The sequence below is a fragment of the Micromys minutus genome (genome assembly GCF_963924665.1).
Source record: "Micromys minutus genome assembly, chromosome: 14".
Lineage (NCBI taxonomy): Eukaryota > Metazoa > Chordata > Mammalia > Rodentia > Muridae > Micromys > Micromys minutus.
The window spans coordinates 36,200,903-36,215,167 of NC_137983.1; the positions used below are offsets into that span (position 1 = coordinate 36,200,903).

Below are 14,265 nucleotides of genomic sequence, written 5' to 3' on the forward strand. Positions count from 1 at the left end.
ATGCATGAGCCATTTAAGGACAGCTTCACTCCCAAACTATACTCACGTGGGAATGCGTACGAGTAAGTTATAATATACCCACGTCACCCAGGACTCTATCCCTTTATCCATATAAATAATACTGAATCTCATAATATGCTCCCCATTAACAGTTTACTGTTGCCCCAATATGTTTAAATTGTTTTCTTTGCTGGATTGATTTTCCTCCCACCACCTGACCCCCTCCCACCCACCCAGGATGGGGTGGCTTGTCCTGGAACTCGAGAATCCATCTTCCTCTGTCTCTGGAGTGCTGTGACTCAGGGTGGGTGCCACCACCACCCAGCCAAGTTTTATTGACTTTCTAGCAAAGATTCCACCTGTAACCGCGCACAAGAGTTTGCTTCTGGAGTCTTCAGTGAGCCTAGAAAACTTCCTTGGTCTTGTTTTCTTTTCTTTTTATTTTTCCAGAATCTTAACATTTTTATTTTAGAGATAATAACTTAATTCTGTGTATAAGTGGTTGTCCTAGTGAGTTTATGTGCACCATGGGTGTGCAGGTGCCCACAAAAGGTGTCAGATGCCCTGGAACTAGAGTTACAGGCATTTGGGGTAGCAGGCATACCAGGGTACTGGGTACTATACTCAGATCCTCTGCTAGGGCAGTATGTGCTTTTAACTGTTGTGCCATCTTAGCCAGCCCTATGGCCAGAACATTAAAACAAAACGTTTGGGAAAGGGATAACATCTCAAATGTAAATACAGAGTATCTAATTTTAAAAAAATGAAAAAAAAAAAGGTTTCCTTTTATGTTTATTTAGGTGTATGTGTTTGTGTAAGTGCATGCCACATACATGTGGGTGCCCAAGAAGCCAGGGAAGGACATTGAACCCCCTAGAGCTGGAGCTCTCTACAGTAATGAGTCACTTGAGAGGTCCTAGGAGTAGTCCTCTGATCCTTTGCAAGAGTGGCAAGCGCTCTTAATTGCTGAGCCATCTTTCTCTCAACCTTAACTTTTTTTTTCATTTTTATTGGATAGTTTATATATTTACATTTCAAATGTTCTCATCCCCTTTCCGGGTTCCCATCCTCCCTCCCCCTGCTTCTATGAGGATGCTCCCTCTCTAACCCACCCACTCCCAGCTCACCGCCCTGCCATTCCCTTACACTAGGGACAAAAACTGCATAGCCAACGTAGTGCTTAAGGGTGAGCCTCGAGATGCTTCCTTAGCTCAGCAAAAACAAAACAAAACAAAAAAAAAAAAAAAAAAAAAAAAAAAAAGCAAAGATGCATCTGGCTCTTTGCTACTGCTTTCCGCGACAATATAAGAAAAGCCATACGCCGTTACATTGCATCTGTGATGAGCTGGGCACAGAGCCAGGTGGATTCCAAGTTTGAGATCAGCTTGAAATACACAGCAAAAACCTCTTCTTAAAAACATATGAAGAAAACAAAAAGCGAGAAAACTCTTACCTTCTCCGGCTGGAAGATCTTTGACCTTATCCGTCTATTCTTCCCACCTTGCTGGGAGGACAATTTCTCTTCCTCTATTCCATTAATCTGTCATTAAAGGAAAGTTAGGTAATACAAACTCTCGTGGTGTTTTGCTGGTACAGATTCACGCGGTGATTCACGTGGTGTTTTGCTGAAGCTAGACTTGTGGACGGACAGGTAGCGTTTTGAGAGAGTATAAACAGGACTCAGCAGCCAGCGTCTGCGGGCTTGCATAGCCAGCCTTGCAACGCTTTGTTGGACCCTCGGCTTTGTCTTAGTCTTCGCTGATGGTCACTTCCTGGAGAAAAACTCAGCAAAGAACTACTAGCGACCAGGCTGATTCTGGTCTCTCTCTTTGACTTACTCCTGTTCCGGGAAGGCCTGGCTGTTTCTGCCACCACTGCTGATTTGCATGCGGTGTCCCGGACACTACTCAACTGGACTGCTGGTATCCAGACAGAGATTGGAATTTCCCTAAGGAACAAACACGTCCCCATCCCCTTTTCCCGCTTGACATCTTTTCTTCCCTACCTTTGGATGGTGAGCTAGAATTGGGGTTGATGCCTTTGAGAACCCTTGTTAAAAATAGGTTTTAAAAAATCAAAGCCTGGGGGCGGGTGCGGCTCAAGGACCGGCTCAGAGCCAGGATTGAAATTCCAAGATGGATGATCAGGATCCTGGGGGCACTAGCCCCCTTCAGCAAATGGTGGCCTCAGGAGTTGGGTGGTCACCTCCCTCTTCATGACACCCCTGGATGTGGTGAAGGTCTGCCTTCAGTCTCAGAGACCCTTGGTAGCCAGTGAATTGACAACTCCTTCTAGATTCTGGAGTCTCTCCTACACCAAATGGAAGTGCCTCCTCTACTGCAATGGTGTCCCGGAGCCCAAATGGTACTCGCTGCGCCACCTAGTTTCAGGATCCTACACGGTTCACTGGCACCTTGGATGCCTTTGTGAAGATTGTGAGGCATGAGGGCACCAGGACGCTGTGGAGCGGCCTCCCAGCCACCCTGGTGATGACTGTGTCAGCTACTGCCATCTACTTCACTGCTTATGATCAACTCAAGGCCTTCCTCTGTGGTCAGTCCTTGACCTCTGACCTCTACGCACCCATGGCGGCTGGTGCCCTCGCCCGAATGGGTACTGTGACAGTAGTCAGCCCCTTGGAGCTTGTGCGGACCAAGCTTCAGGCTCAGCATGTATCATACCGAGAACTTGCTACCTGTGTTCAAGCTGCAGTGGCTCAGAGTGGCTGGCGCTCACTCTGGCTGGGCTGGGGTCCCACAGCTCTTCGAGATGTCCCCTTCTCAGCTTTGTACTGGTTCAACTATGAGCTGGCGAAGAGCTGGCTGAATGGGCTAAGACCAAAAGACCAGACATCTGTGGGCGTCAGCTTTGTGGCCTTCGATGTGGTGAAGACACAGCGACAAAAGTCACTGGGAGCAGTGGAGGCTATGAGAGTTGATTCCTTGGCTCCTGCTTCGGAGAATCCAGGCGGAATCTGGCACCAGTGGACTCTGCAGGTTTCCTCCCCAGAATCATCAAGGCTGCGCCCTCCTGCGCCATCATGATCAGCACATACGAGTTTGGCGAAAGCTTCTTCCAGAGGCTCACCCAGGAGCAGCCTCTGGGCCACTGAGTGTTGAGGAGCAGCTGGCTCTTGCACGGGTGGAAACAGGAGACTGAGCCAAGTGCCTTCCCTCCCAGTCCAGTCACCCCGGCTGTCCTCGTATTTGGATTTCTGCTGTCTCCCTTCCCAGGACTGCCACTCTCCCACCTCCGAGTTCAAGACCAAATCAGACGATTGCCCTTCTTTGCATCCCCTTTATGTTATAGCTTGGCCCCGAGGAACCGAGAGCTCGGGCCAGGCAGTATTCCCCAGCCATTTGTTTCTTGTCTAAAGATGATCAAAGCCCACAGTAATGTGTGTATGTGCGCATGCGTGTGCAGTACTCGGGTCTGTGTGTGCATTCGAAGGTCAGAGGTTGTTTTAAACATTCACCATCCACATTATGTTTTTGATTCAAGATTTTTGCATCAATCTTGAACCCCCAGTCTGGAGCTTACTGATTTATCAAAATTAGTCTAGAGAAATCCAGGGAGCTGTTTGTTTCCCCACCAATCCCCAGGGTCAAAGGTATGTGCCACCATTCCTGGACTTTACGTCTTGCTGGGGAGCCAAAGTCAGTTCCTCGTGTTTGCACAGCAAGCTCTTACTGACTGAATCACCTTCAAGCCTAATATCTGTAATCTTAACGGGGGAAAATCATGTTCTATTATGAAATTCTATTTTTACTTTAATGAACTGGTACCTTAAAAAATAAGTTCCAAAATTAACTCTGATTCCCTCCTCTGGGTGTGAGTAGCTTTCAGACGTTAACAATATAAGGTGGATTTTTTTTGTAAGGTTTGTAGCATTAGCAGTCACTGCAAGATTTTAGTCATGGTCATACTGAACCCTGAACCAGACAGTAAAAATGTTATATTTATATTTGATAAGCTCCTCCTAGGAGAAGCCTTTGGTCCAGTGAAGGCTCATTCTCCAAGTGTAGGGGAACGCCAAGGTGCTGAGGTGGGAGAGGGAAGTTGGGAGAGGGAGCACCTTCATGGAGGCAATGGGAGGGGGAGGGGAGAGAAAATGGGGGGGAGGAAAGGGGGTTAACATCTGAAATGTAGAGAATATCCATAAATAAATAAATCAATAGATTAAAAAAGAAAGATTCTCCTAGAGTTTGGAGATTGACGTTCAAAGATATATATATATTGTAATCTTGTCCAAAGCCACATAGCTATTACTTAAGTAAATATTTTTATTTGTGTTACGGCATAGTTTTTCTTTTCGGCTAAGACCCGCATCCCTTTATTTTCTCTGCTTTGCACGTTTCAAATGAGATGGTTTTCAGTTTGAAATGGCACAGGAAGATGGGTATCAGGTCCTACGTATGTCTCACTATGTGTTAACTGAGCTATTATTCAAGACATCCTCACGAGACATACAGCTCTGTAGTCTCTGTCCCTGTTTCTTTTTCTTTTTCTTTTTTTATTGTATATTCTCTGTATTTGCATTTCAAATGTTATCTCCTCCACCCATCCCCTTCTCCCTCTACTTGTTTCCCCCAATCACCCTCTCCACCTCAGTGCCTCGACATTCCCCTACACTGGGAAAATGCGCCCTCACTGGACCAAAGGCCTCTTATCACGTTGATGCCAGACAATAATGTCTTCGGCTACATATGCAACTAGAGCCATAGGTCTCTCTATGTGTGCTCAATGGTTGGTGTTTTAGTCCATGGGAGTTGTGGAGGGTTTAGTTGGTAGATAATGTTGTTCTTCCCATGTGGTTGCAAACCCTTTCAGCTCCTTCAGTCCTTTCTCTAGCACCTTCATGATGGTCTTCATGTTCAGTCCGATGGTTAGCTGCAAGCATGCTCAGCTGTATCTATATGACTCTGACATAGCCCCTGAGGAGGCATCTCTATCTGGTTCCCGCCAGTACGTACTTCTTGGCATCAGCTACAGTGCTTGGATTTGGTGGCTGCATATGTGGTGGATCTCAGGTGAGGCGGCCTCTGAGTGATCATGTCTTCAATCCCTACTCCATTCCTCTGTTGACCTTGTATTTCCTCCTGTGAGTGTTTTGTTCTCCCTTCTAAGAAGGACAGAGGGATCCACATTCTGGCCTTCCTTTTTTTTGAGCTTCTTCAGGTCTGTGAATTGTTTCTTGGGTATTTAGAGCTTTCTGGGGCTAGTATCCGCTTATCAGTGAGTATATACTATGTGTGTTCTTTTGTGACTGGGTTACCTCACTCAGGATGATAGTCTCTAGTTCCATCCAATGCAGTCATGAAGTCATTGTTTTTAATAGCTGAGTAGTCCTTCATTGTGTAACTGTACCACAATTTCTGTATCCATTTCTCTGTTGAAGGACATCTGGGTTCTTTCCACCTTCTGGCTATTATAAATGAGGCGGCTATGAATATAGTGGAGCATGTGTCCTTGTTATATATTGGAGTGACCTTTGGGTATATGCCTAGGAGTGGAATATCTGGGTCCTCAAGTTGTACTATGTCCAGTTTTCTGAGGAACCACCAGACTGATTTCCAGAGTGGCTGCACTAGCCTGCCATCCTGCCAACAGTGGAAGAGTGTTCCTCTTTCTCCACATCCTCACCAGCATCTGTTCTCACCTGAGTTTTTGATCTTAGCCATTCTGACTGGTGTGAGGTATAATCTCAGGGTTGTTTTGATTTGCATTTACCTGATGACTAGGGATGTTGAGCATTTCTTTAGGTGCTTCTCAGCCATTCAGTATTCCTCGGTTGAGAATTCTTTGTTTAGCTCTGTCCCCCATTTTTTAAATAAGAGTATATGATCCTCTAGAGTCTAACTTCTTGATTTCTTTGTATATACTGGATACTAGTCCTCTATCAGATGTAGAATTGGTAAAGATCCTTTCCCAGTCTGTTGGCTGCCATTTTGTCTTCACTATCCCTGTCTCCTATCCTGTCTCTCTACTCTCTCCCTCCTGGTTTAGATAAAACTGGCTTACATGCTTTGGAAAGATTGGATCAAAGTGTTTGTCTAATGAAGACAATTCTGGCCTGTAAGGTCTGGTGCGGTTGCTATTTTTTGCTTAGGGGTCTCACTGACTTTCCCTCTGACTCCGACTCTCCCTCTGCCCTTTGCCTCTGCAGTGCTGAAATCATGGCATGGTGCATCCTGGCCTGTAGGGTTTCCTAGTCTGCAGGGGACAGCAATGCTTAGTACATGTTATCAGACACATGCCCCTTATTCCATGCTGCTTTATTTAAACTTCACAACTGTTCCCCCAACGTGATATTGCTTCCTCTCCCCTTCTTTCCTCATTCTCCTCCCCCCTCTCTGTTGAATTCAAGAGTCTGAGGCACAGGTGAAAAGCAATTCCTCTTTTTTTTTTTTTAAAAAAAATTTATTTATTTATTTATTATATAAGTACACTGTAGCTGTCATCAGAAGAGGGCATCAGATCACATTACAGATGGTTGTGAGCCACTATGTGGTAGCTGAGAATTGAACTCAGAACCTCTGGAAGAACAGTCAATGCTCTTAACCACTGAGCCATCTCTCCAGCTCGAAAAGCAATTTCTTAAACATGTACATACAGTGTGTATAAGGGGAACTCAAATCTGCAGGAATCAAGTCTAAAACCCATTTTAAAAATGATATTTTTAAAAAAATGTTCAACAACTGTAGTTCATTGGAAGTTTGAAGATGTTAGCTAATGTTATAACCTTTATACACCAAAGTCTTCAGAGTTTTGTTCCAATTAATTGTAATGTCAAGATAGTTATGGGTACACAGAAAATGCTGTTCACTAAACAGTTGGATTAAATCCAAATACATGATATCTTCAACAGAGTGGCTGTTTGTTTATTGGCAAGAAAGCTGCCAATTTGAATCTTCTAGTGTCTTTTCTGTCTGGCAAATGATGGAGAAGAGTCAGTGAGCGAGACATGTAATTGGGAGTCAAACAGGCTCTGATCCACTCGGGAAAGGGTGTAGTGTTGACTTCTCTGTGGCTTGAAAATGCCTGCAATCTCCTCAAACCCTCTCAGAGTGAAAATCCGGACCCCGGGGAAATGGACAAAGTGGTTCCCGAAACAACAAGCTTCTGAGAGCCAAGAGAGGAAAATCTCCATCCATTAAAGTTAGTGTAACTAACATTTCTCTGCGAGCTGTGGTCCCTGTGGGGATATGTGGGCAGGACCTAGCTCTGAATGATCCCTCAAGAGTGAGCACACCAGGCGAGCAGGCAGACGGGTGAGGATGCCCAGCACCAATCCTTAGGTGCTGACAGTTCTAGAAGCAGCCCTGACCTCGGGGTCTCTCTGTTACTGCAGCCCCAGGAGCACAGGCTAAGAAAACACTCTTGAAGAATTTCCATGGCCCTGTTGCAGGTATAGGGCGGTGAAGAGCTAGCCTGGGAACTGTGTTTGCAATGAAGGGCAGTAACGGTGTGGTAAGATGGTGGCAGTAAGCAGACATCTTAGCTGTGGAAAAGAGCATGTCACTGGGAGAGTGACAGCCCCCCTCATTTCTTCACAGAGCCTTTGGAACAGATCTGAACTCCTGATACTCACCTACCCAGCCTGCGATTCTTAAGCCCTTTGGTGTTTGAGGACGTATATGTCAAGTTGGGCTCGCAGATTTAGCAACCAATCCATCATCATTCAGCCAGCCAACAAAGGATAGGGTTTTGTACTTTATGTTGCATGCGATAGTTGTTACAAATTTAGGTTCAGTTTTTACCGTGTGTTCTCTCTGCCATTCCTACCTCCAGGATGAAATGACTGAATTCCTTCATCACTTTGATGGGAAGTCTCCAGTGGGCCGCATAGCGCCAAAGTGGATGGAAGAAGTACTTTTCCCTACGATCTTATAGCATCTGTGTTTTACCTTATTTCTGTATATTCTTCTGTGTTAGTCTCGCTGTGTGTCTGCCTATACATGTATATGTTGAGTCATGTGTATGCCTATACCTGTATGTGTGGAGGCATGTGTATGCCTATACATTATACATGTATGTGTGAAGGCATGTGTATACTTATCTATACACATATGTGTGGAGGCATCTGTATGCCTATATATGTCATGTGGAGGCTAGGGACAACTCAGTTATTATTTCTAAAGCATTGTCCACCTTGATTTTTGTTTTGGAGACAGTATCTGTCCCTCATAACTTGTAACTTGTTAACTAAGCTGGACTGGCTGAGCAGTAAGCCCCACTCACCGGCTCCCTCTACCACTCTAGAACTGAGATTACAAGCATGCTCTACCACATCTGGTGGATTTCTTTTCTCTTTCTTTCCACTGTGTCCCAGGAATGGAATTCAAGCCCTCACACTTGAAAAGCAGACAGTGCCCCACCATGTACTTATATATATATAACAGTCTGCTCTTATCCCCTGAGGTCGTATAGCCAGGGAAACAGGAACTCTCTCCTTGGAACCAGAACAAACAAGTTTAGGCAAGTTAAGCGGCTGCCCTTCCTGACAACGCCTCACATGACCTTAGTTGGGGTACATTCCAGCACAGGGGCACCAGCCCACCAGACTAGATATTCTTAATTCAATATAGTTTTTCTGTTCTGTTTTTTAAGATGGAATTTTGCTGTGTAGTTGGGCTGGCCTTGAATTTATTATCTTCCCGTCTTAGATTCCTGAGTCTTGGTATTATAGGTATATATATACCCCATGTCTACTTTAATGCTTTGAAAAAGGTTTTCTCTGTGTAGCCCTTGCTATCCTGAAACTTGTTTTGTAGCCCAGGCTGGCCTCCAGCTCAGATGTGCCTCCCTCTGTCCCTGAGTGCTGGGATTAAAGGTTCATTCTACCACTGCCCAGCTCCTTTAATTTGATTGGTATATAATGAGAAAATTTTCTGATGTCAAGTCGTTTTTATAATATTCACTTAACTCTTAAAGTCGAAAATATATTTTGTTTCCAGGAACTGTTTCCTTTCTCAACTGATTTGTCTCTGCAGGCATGAATCTTTTGCATGCTCTTTGTGAATATTGTTTTATCTTTTGAATTATTTTCCCTGTATAGAGTGATAGGCTTTAGCTGGCTGCTGGTGGCACATGCCTTTGATCCCTGCACAGTGGAGGCAGAGGAAGGTGGGTCTTTGAATTCTAGGTGTACAGGGAAAATTCTAAGATGGTCAAGGCTAACACAGAGAAACCTCGTCTCAAAAAAGAAAAGAAAAAGAGGCATTGTGATATTTTCATGCATGTATGTGACACATGTCCCCCTTCATGTATGCCATGTGTGTTCCCTTCATGTATGTCATGTGTATCACCATCCATGTATGTCATGTGTACCACCATCCATGTATGTCATGTGTATCCCCTTCATGTATGTCATGTGTATCACCATCCATGTATGCCATGTGTATCACCATCCATGTATGCCATGTGTGTTCCCTTCATGTATGTCATGTGTACCACCATCCATGTATGTCATGTGTGTTCCCTTCATGTATGTCATGTGTACCACCATCCATGTATGTCATGTGTATCCCCCTTCATGTATGTAATGTGTATCACCATCCATGTATGCCATGTGTATCACCATCCATGTATGCCATGTGTATCCCTATTCTTGTATGTCATGTGTGTTCCCTTCATGTATGTCAGTCATGTGTATCCCCATTCTTGTATGTCATGTGTGACCCCTTTATGAATGTCATGTGTGTCTCCCTTCAAGCTTGTCATGTATGTCCCCTTTCCATTTCCTCTGGTCTTCTTTCTCTCTGTAGGTTTTGTTTTGTCCTTTTTTTTTTTTGAGCCAGGGTCTCTCCTTGACTTCCTGACTGTCCTGGAACTTGCTGTGTAGACCAGGCTGGCCTTGAGATCTGCCTGCCTCTGTATCCCAAGCACTGGAATAAAGGCAGCATCAAAGACGCCGTGTCCAGCTGTCTTGTGTTTTCATTAGACGTTTGAAAAGAGTCTCTGCTCCTCATGAAATATGGAAATATCTATTCTTCCTGCTGTTTCTCTTAAAGTTTATGTTCTTTTGAAATTCTGGGAACTGTGATGTCATCTCCCCATTCCCTGTGTGTGCATGGGGTATGTCGGTGTCCGTGTGTGGAGGCCAGCATCAGGTTCTTTCTTTAGTATTTGAGATAAGATCTCTTAGTAAAGCTGTATCTTAGTCAGGGTTTCTATTCCTGCACAAACATCACGACCAAGAAGCAAGTTGGGGGGGGGAGGGAAGGGTTTCTCCAGCTTACACTTCCATATCGCTGTTCATCACCAGAGGAAGTCAGAACTGGAACTCAAGAAGGTCAGGATGCAGGAGCTGATGCAGAGGCCATGGAGGGATGTCACTTACTGGCTTGCTCAGAACCCAGGTCTACCAGTCCAGGGATGGCACCACCCACAATGGGCTGGGCCCTCCCCCCTTAATTACTAGTTGAGAAAATGCCGTATCTCGTGGAGGCATTTCCTCAACTGAGGCTACTTTCTCTGTGATAACTCCAGCTTGTGTCAAGTTGATACAAAACCAGCCAGTATACGCTAGATTTCACCAGTATAGCTAAGTAGCCTGGCCAGTGATTGCCAATGAGCTGCCTGTCTCTGCTTCCCCAGAACTGGGCTTTGGTGTATGGTTTAGATGGGTGTATGGACACTAATTCAGCCCCCCCCCCCCCCGCTTGCACAGTTAAACACTTTGCTGAATCCTCTTCCCAGTTCTTCCCATAAAACCTGAAGATTTTTATGAAAAGAAATGAAAGTTAACAAATATTGACTAGAATGATTATGACTATTAACCTTGGTGTACAAAGGAGATATTTAATCTGGCATTTATATAGTGATTTTCATGCTATTTTAAAACTTTTCTTTTATATCAGGTGTCAGCCAGTTCATTGATCTAGTTTTAGTGTAAATGCTATAGAACACTTGAAATATTGTTAAAAATGTCTGAGCAGAATTATAATTAAGGTTGGAAGTTGTTAATAACTGACTTATCTAATTCAGAACTGTCAGGGGAGGAAGAGCAGCCAAATCTGTTTATTGCATTTTATATGGAAAAGGAAATAAATTAAGACACCAGATGCCAGCTGCAAAGCATTTTGTAAGGGTCTGAAAATCTCTGGAAGAAGATCCCAGACTCAGATAGTGTGCAAAAAAGGCAAAGAGCGTTTATTCGGCAGAAACAATCAGCCTATAGGGGTCAACCATTCTTTGAAATGTTGACCCCAGACAAAGGCACACAGGTCTTATAGGGAACTGGGAGAACTCTCTAGATGGATTAGGTAATCTAAAATTTCATTGGTGGGGGCTAGGTGGTTACAGGCAGTCTGTATTTCTATGCCATGAACATTTAACCACAGGATGAGATTGGGCTGCCCAGCACAGATGGCCCATTCTGGGATAACATATTTCCCCATTTTTTTGTGGTTATCCCTAGGCTGTTCTTTGGGAGGGGGTTTTATGATCATGTTCTGGATTTTTTTGGTTTGTCCCTTGATCCTGGATAGAACCCAACATTTAATTGGGGTTGGTTTATAGGTTTAGAGGTTCAGTCCATGATCATCAAGGTGGGAGCACGGCAGCATCTGGGTGGGCATGGTGCAGGAAGAGCTGAGAGTTCTACATCTTCATCTGAAGGCTGCTAGGAAAAGACTGGCTCCCACATGGTTAGAAGAAGGGTCTTATTGCTCAGCCCCACAGTGACACACCTACTCCAACAAGGCCACACCTCCTAATAGTGCCACTCCTGGGGCCAAGCACATTCAAACTACCACACTCTATTTTGATAGAATTGCTTTTCTAAAAAGAAGGAGAGACACTTGAGGACTCTGTATGCAAACAGTGCCAAAAGGTCTCAGAAGGACACAGAACAAGGTGGTCAGTTGAAGTCAGGGAAAGAGTCTTCACCCGGAACCAGTTGAAAAGCTACCTGTATTAGAAAGGGTTCTCTAGAGTCACAGAACTTATGAGTAGTCTCTATATAGTAAGGGAAATTTTTTTGGTGACACAGAGTGTAGCCCAACTCCCCAACAATGGTCAGCAGCAGCTGTGAACAAAAGCCCAAGCATCTAGCAGTTGCTCAGTCCCACAAGACAAGCAGGCAAAGAGAGAGCCTTCCTTTTTCTGATGTCCTTAAGTAGGTCTCCAGCAGAAGGTGTGCCCCAGATTAAAGGTGTGTATCACTCCTGGATCTGGGACTTGCTTTGTCCCAGACGAGCTTGAACTCATAGATCTCTTTGACCTAGTGTCCTGGGATTCATAACCACTATGCCTCAAGATCTCCATGTCAAGATCCAAGTCAGAAACTTGTATCTCCCCGCTTCAAAATCAGGATCACAGGTTCCAGTTCTGGATTGTAGATCACTCCAGATATTGTCAAGATGACAATCAGGGATAACCATGACCTTTATCTTAGCTCTACAGCCTCTGTCAAGTCTGTGAGAAAACAGTTTGGTCCCTTAACCTCCCCTCAGTGGCACCTTGTTATAGTAACCCTTATTAGTAACTTGTCCTCTTGTTGTAGAAAAAAATAAACAAGCCAAAAAACTCCTGACAAAGCAATGAAGAAAGCTGTCATTTATTTTGGCTCACAGTATGAGGCTACTCTCCCTCATGGTAGGAAGCCCTTCTGATAGGAGCACAAGGCAGTTGATCACTTTGCATCCACAGTCGGAAAGCAGAGAGCTATGGATGCTGTACACACCCAGGCAATCTTCGTCCCCTTTGTTCTCGAAGTTAGTGTGGGTCTTCCCTCTTTAATTAGCCCGATCTGTGAAATACCTTCCATATGCCCAGAGATTTGTCTAGTACCTTTATTTCTGCACACATTCGAATTGTTTATATTTATACATATGAACTTAAACTTACTTGAAAAACCTTCCTTACCAGCCGACTGAGGTTACTGTCTCTATTGGAACAAAGCTGTTAAACGAAGCTATTCTTATCTGTAAACCTCTTAAGAATTCTGGTACGGGTTTTGGTACCTCACATGGTGATACATGCGAACATTGTTTACTTTAATTGCATGCAAATTAATGCTCAACATTCTCATAGATAGTCAGCAAGTCCAGTGTAAAAGACCCAAATGAGCACTAATTATTAATGGAAATGTCATAGTACATGGGAAGTAGTCTGTTTTTAAAGGCAACTTATAGTTTGATTCTCACCCATAAAAAGCAAGTATTCTCAGACCCTGTGTTTTCTTACATGCACGGTTCACAGGAGAAGTTGAGAACCAGAGGACATGACTTTTAATAATCTTTCAAGTTCTAGCATTCTTTCATTCATATGTCATAACTGAGCTGCATGGTATGCTGGAACATTTCAAATCGTAGGACCTACAAACAGAAGCCAAAGAATAGAGAGGATGGAGAAAAGACACAGCCTCATTAAGTCACTAAAAGGGAAAGGTGTGTAGACACACCTTGACCCACATGTGTGTTAGTACACTTTAGGTGATCTGGGTTAGCACAGTACTGTTGTCTAAGAAAGAATTTGATACCGAGAGAGCATTCTATGCAGGATTTCTGGATAACCACCACCCAATATTGGCTGGGTTTTCTACCAGACAGACTGACTCTGCCTGGAATCCAGGAATTATCTAAGATCTCTCAAGGAATGCAGTTGGAGGAGTTCTTATAGTGAGTAGGAGGTCAAACTAGAAAGCCACACTGAGTTCTCACTTTTTACCCCCACACCCCCAAGGTGGGATCTGTCTTATCCCAGGCTGGCCTTAACTTCATTTTGTAGCCAAAGATGTGGTACTGGAGGTCAGACCACACTCAGGACTTTATGCAGCTAGGATGAGCTACCCTTCCCCTCCCTTTTCAATAATTGAAAATAACATTTGTAGGATGAACCAGCAGTTGGGGTGGGGTAGCTTCTCACATAACCTCTGCTACAAATACCTAGTCAGGTTGCTGCCTTCCTGCTAGGCCAAATTTGACTTAGTGCTGCCCCTAAGTCAGCGGCTTCTGTCTTCCTTCTGATGACTTCCGTGGGTTCTGATTGCTGGTTTGTGTGTCACTGACTTGGTTCTCTGTTATGCTTATTTATTTATTTTTCCAGTTTTGAGGATGGGACCTAGGACAGTGTGCATCTAGGCAAGCGCTTTACCACAGAGCTATCTAAGGAGACGTTCCTTGGGTCTCATGGGACGCAGTCGATGGGCTGTTGTAATTCAGCCTTACTGCTGAGAGGGAACAGCTGGACAGAGGTCTCCACTACAGTGCCTGTCTTTTGTGAAGATTCTAAGTGACGCAGGAAGTGACCGGAGCTAGC

General features: G+C 44.4%; 1 pseudogene across 1 annotated transcript; it reads left to right on the plus strand.

The window, feature by feature from the left end:
• Window positions 1-2,135: 2,135 nt before the first annotated feature.
• Window positions 2,136-3,112, plus strand: LOC308429540 (mitochondrial glutathione transporter SLC25A39-like; annotated as a pseudogene). Its single transcript has one exon. The product of its transcript is annotated as a mitochondrial glutathione transporter SLC25A39-like (transcript).
• Window positions 3,113-14,265: the final 11,153 nt, after the last annotated feature.